At 35.8% G+C, this 5,590-nt stretch overlaps 1 non-coding gene across 1 annotated transcript; it reads right to left on the minus strand.

Annotated features, from left to right (window-relative positions):
* Positions 1-4,831: 4,831 nt before the first annotated feature.
* Positions 4,832-5,020, minus strand: LOC115894114. Its single transcript, XR_004054155.1, has one exon. It is a non-coding gene; the product is annotated as a U2 spliceosomal RNA (small nuclear RNA).
* Positions 5,021-5,590: the final 570 nt, after the last annotated feature.

A 5,590-nucleotide genomic window follows, 5' to 3' on the forward strand; every position in this document is an offset into this window, starting at 1 on the left:
TAAAATGTAAAGCTATAAAATTTTATATGGAGAAGGATCTCACCTTAGTTGGAAGAAAAACATATTCCGGAGGAACTGAAAAAAAAGGTAATTTGCTAAGATGCAAGCAAAAGGTGCTCATCTCTATGTGTGAGATATCATGGATAATATTTATTTTCATTATATTTTTATGTATTTACATTCCCCCTCCCCAGTTTTTATTACGAAAACAGGGAGAAAATGCAAATACATAAAAAACATACAGAAAATTTGAAAGACTAATACAATGAACATCCATATACCCTCCAATTGGATTCAATAATTGTTAATGCTTTCCCATATATAGTTTTTAACAGCCCAGATATCCCCAAGATCTCATACTTTATCTATCTATCTATCTATCTATCTATCTATCTATCTATCTATTAATTGTCTATCATCTATCCATTCATCCATTCATTTATCCATATTAGGAGGTGACAAATCATGGTCCAAGGCCAAATTTGGGCCATCACTTGTTTTTGTACAGCTTTTAATCAAAAAGGAGTTTTACATTTTAAACAGCAACATTTTATCTGGTTATATAGGTACCTATAGAATAGTTTTGAATTTGCTTCTTGATCTTCATAGCCCAAAATATTCACCATCTAGTCCTTTACAGAACAAATTTGCCAGTCCCTGATCGACATACATACCCACACCCACCCACCCTCCAAAATTTACTGAAACATTTGAAAGCAAGTTGCAAACATTATGACATTTCTACCTCAAATACTTCATTATGTATCTCCTAAAAATAAAGTAATATTCCCACTTAACTATGACACTACCACACCAAAGAAAATGAACTATGATTTCACAATATCATAAATACCCTTCTATATGCAAATTTATGTGATTGCATTTGCAAGTTTTACGAAACAAAATGCATAACTTTATAATAATAAATAACAAATCTCTTATTAAAAGTCATATTTTTATAATCAACATGAATTTTTAGTGTCAATTTTATTATTCGAGGGATTTAGGAAAGTTGCTCTAACCAGCTGATGCCCCTGGACATTTCAGATCGAAACTTAATGTGTTTTCAGGTCAAACAGCTCATATTCTATAAAGCATTTAGTACTGGTAGTGGTGGTTCTGTTTGCTGTAGATATTGGCAGGACATGTCAGGTTGTTGTGTACTCTTTTATTTGTGTTCAAAAAAGTAATATCTAATATCCCTGATAATTTTTAAAGCGGAGTGACTTGTATTCGGTAGTTTGTTTTACTATTCTTTCTACCATTTTAGTGTATGATTGTAAATTTCCATAAGAAAAAAGTACGTATACATTGGTATAATAATATATTTGATTTATGACCTACATATACTGAGACAACAGCATTTAAAATATGTCAGAACCCTGAAACTTAGATGTGAAAATTGCATATGTGTTTGTATGCGAAAATTGTACATGTGTCAAAATTGTCTGTATGAATCTTTTATTTTAGGATAAGTAATAGCAATTGTCAAACAAAACACAGAAAGAAAGATCGGCTTAAATTTTGAATGGATTTTGAGAAAAGGCTACTTTATCCTTTAAGAGTCTTGTTTTTGTAAACATTTCATTTTTTGTGGGATGTGAATCATGTGTTGGAATCACCTGATTTAGCTGTGGTATAACTAAGTCTGGAAGGTTTTGGGGATACTCTGTTTTTAAACTTCCCCACCACCAATCATGATTATGGTTACATGAGATACGTGTCCTGAAGAAAGAGATCTGTGTCCCAAAGCTCTGGAGTTACTTAAACCATGTACTTTGTAAGCTCATCTTTGCTCTGTTTGAGCCATAATGTTATGTCTGCTTTCACCACAATCACATGGCTGCGGAAACGGCAGGTCAGGCCCCCTCCCAGTGTGCTACAGTGTAGAATCTGCTTTATAAAATCAGTTGAAAGATTCAATACGTTTCTTCTCCTTGCTTTAAGAAGAGCTCAAAGATAAACATTCTAGCACTTTTTTTTTTTAAGTGGAGATTGGGCCAGGCGCAGCACTCATGCCTATAACCAGCACTTTGGAAGGCTGAGGCAGGAGGGTGACTTTAGTCTAGGATTTCCAGACCAGCCTGGGCAAAATAGCTGTCTGTATTAAAAAAATATAAAATGGAGATAATCATGCTGTGTTATTTAGTAAGGAAACATTTGATAACATAACATGAAAAGAGTGATAGTGAGCTCTTGAGGACTCTAATGGCTCAAAATGTAGTCCTATTGTATTTTTACAAATATAAAACATATAGGTTTTTAATATGCTCAATGAGATATCAACAGAAAAGTTACTATGGAGTCTTAAATCCAGAGCAGCCAGATATACTTGAATTAGCATAAAAATAATTCATTCTTTTGGAAAGAAGTCCTGGCAAAATATTTTCTTCTAATTGAGTAGGAAGTATACATTTATTACTTCTTCTTTGTACATTATCCTTATTTTATGATAATATAATTTTGACCTAGACTATGTAATTTTGCTCTTCTTTATTATATCAATATATAATTTTATTTTTCTATCTGTTTGGCTTCATGTGAGTTCATGAAGCAGCTTTTCACTTGTTAATGTCATTTCTCTAACATATGTCTTTTTTTCTTCATTCTTTCATTGTACATTTATTGATCACCCACTACAGTTCATTTTATTTGTAGTAGTTATGTTCCATGAATTAGTGAATACTAAACAATTGCTTTAGGAAAAATAACAAGGTTAGCTTCCTTTGAGTCTCTGGTCATATTTTTTGTCAACCAATCAATACATAACCTTGTTTTATGTGTGTTTCTGTTTAATAACATCTTAGTTAATATCTGTTTGATTTACTGACATTGAACTCATGGCCAATAGTGCTGTAACTTGTGCCTGAACAAAACTTGTCTAACACATATATTTTCTCTGTGAATAACATCACAGCCTTCTTGTGCTTTGGCATGCTGGACAACACTTCATCACTCTACTCAAGGCCATTTAAAATAGTGAAATCACCAACAAAAAAGCACAAACTGTAAAAAATATGGCAATAGACAGACTGCAGGAAGAACACTTGTTTATGGTATGAGAGGTGAAACGAGGCAGAACAAAGCCTAGCTTTACATCCGCTGGAAACTTGCACACTGAGAGTTTCAGCTTTTCGCTGCTCTGTGTATGCATGTGTCTGCAAAAGTGCACTAAATATGGATTTGAAAGTGACAAATTTCGGTGAATTCTCAAATATGGAATTTGTGAATAACGAGACTTGGCTGGATTTGCAGTTACTCTGCTAGGTTCTGGGAACTCAAAGATGAAGAAGACTTAATTCTTATGCTCAAGCAGCTCAAAATTAATTTCAGAGGAGGGATGCGAGCATACCTAAATCTAATTCAGTGTGATAACCACTGTAATTGAACTATAAGTAAGATGTTATATGAGTTTTCAGGAAAAAGCACTTAACTCTCTTAGTACTTATCACGGAATGATGAGAAAACCAATCAACTTGGAAGTCAGGCCTGGGCCAGTTTTGGCCCTGTCCCCTAATGAGTGTATGGCTACATCTAAGTCCTTTAAAATTTTGATTCTCAAACTACTCACTGGAGAAGTGAAGATGGTAACACCCACTCTTCAGCACAACTGTGCCAGCTGTCTTCAACCATCAGTGCTTGTGGGGACTAATAAAGTGAGAACTCACTACTATGAGGATGGCACCAAGCTGTTCATGAGGGATCCCTTCCCATCATCCAGACACCTCCCACCAGGCCCCACCTCCAACACTACGGATCGAATTTCAACATGACACTCGATGGGGTCAAATATCTGAACTACAGCAACATGATAAGAAGGAAAAAAAAGAAAAAGAAAGAAAAAGATGAGAAAATTTATGAGTGTGTGTTGTGTGTGTGTGTATGTGTGTGTGTTTGTGTGTATGTGTGTGTATGTGTGTGTTTGTGTGTGTGTGTGTGTGTGAGAGAGAATGCTTAAGGGAGACAGATGACATGTAACAATATGGATAAATCTTAGCAATGTAATATTAAGTGAAATAGTAACTCCCCAAGAACATATGCAAACCTACAATCTGGAGACACGAGGTAGCACTGTAACCAAGAGATCAAAGCTAGTATCACCAAAAAGGGGCCTCTGATTGTGATTTACTAAGAAGAATATAGCACCACTTGTGTGGTATTTCCACCCAAAATGCACAACCTGATTTCTATCAAAAGGGAACATCAGGAGAACATAAATTGAGGCACATTAATAAAATACCTGTCACAGACATGTTAAAACTCCTGAAATTCACAATGTTAATGTCACAAAAAGGCGGAGAAATGTTTCAGATTAAAGAAGACTGAAGAGACACAACAACTGAACACAATATGTGGTTCTGGACCAGATTATGTCCTTGAAAAAATTGCTATAAACAGTATTATTGTAACAATTGACAAAACTTAAACATGGACTATATATAAGAAACAAGTACGGTACCTATGTTACATTTCCTCATTTGTAGTTATATAAGCATTTCCTTGTTCTTAGGAAATACATATGGATATGTTAAGGAGTAAAAAAGTAAGATACATGGAACTTGTTTTCAAATGATTTTTAGAATTATATATATTATATATTCATATAATTAATATATTTATATTGCATATATTATAATACTATATTATGTTATAATATATTACCATATATTATACTTGTATGTTGTGTTGTCTGTTGCCCAGGCTGGAGTGCAGTGGTGATATCTCGGCTCACTGCAACCTCTGCCTCCTGGGTTCAAGTGATTCTCCTGTCTTAGCCTCCCAAGTAGCTGGGATTACAGGCACACACCACCATGCCTGGCTAATTTTTTTTTTTTTGTGCACCATTTCTGGAAGTACTGCAATACCAGGTCAATGAGTGGAGTGAACGGAGCAAGCTCCTATTCCATCTCTTATTTCCAAAAATCCATTTAATATCTTGTCCTCGGATAGAGGACATATCAGATATTAAACTGATAAGAACAGATACTACTTGATATTAGCCAAAAGGCCGAGAAGTGATGCCTGGCTAAGTTTTGTACTTTTAGTAGAGACAGGGTTTCACCATGTTGGCCAGGCTGGTCTCGAACTCCCGACCTCAAGTGATCTGCCAGCCTTGGCCTCCCAAAGTGCTAGGATTACAGGCGTGAGCCACTGCGCCCGGCCTGAACTTACTTTAAGATAAAAGGTAAAAAATAATCTGTAAGATAACACTAGAAACAAAGAAAAAGAGTACATAACAGCGCTACATCTTTTTACAAACCTGAAAAACTAGAGTAGTTTAGATAGAATAGTTGAGTAGCTGGAATTAAGCTGTATAATGAGAAAGGAAGGCGTGGAGCCCAAGACTCAGCAAGCCGGTTACTCTGGGTGGGGCGCTTGGCGGTGGGGTAGCCAGTCACCAGGTGGATTGCTGGAGGACATTGTTGAGCTCCTCATTTTTTTTTTTTTTTTTTTTTTTTTTTTTTGAGACAGAATCTGGCTCTGTCGCCCAGGCTGGAGTGCAGTGGCGCGATCTCGGCTCACTGCAACCTCTGCCTCCCAGGTTCAAGCGATTCTGCTGCCTCAGCCTCCTGAGTAGCTGAGACTACAG

This window comes from Rhinopithecus roxellana, chromosome 16, assembly GCF_007565055.1.
Source record: "Rhinopithecus roxellana isolate Shanxi Qingling chromosome 16, ASM756505v1, whole genome shotgun sequence".
In the NCBI taxonomy this organism is placed as follows: Eukaryota; Metazoa; Chordata; class Mammalia; order Primates; family Cercopithecidae; genus Rhinopithecus; species Rhinopithecus roxellana.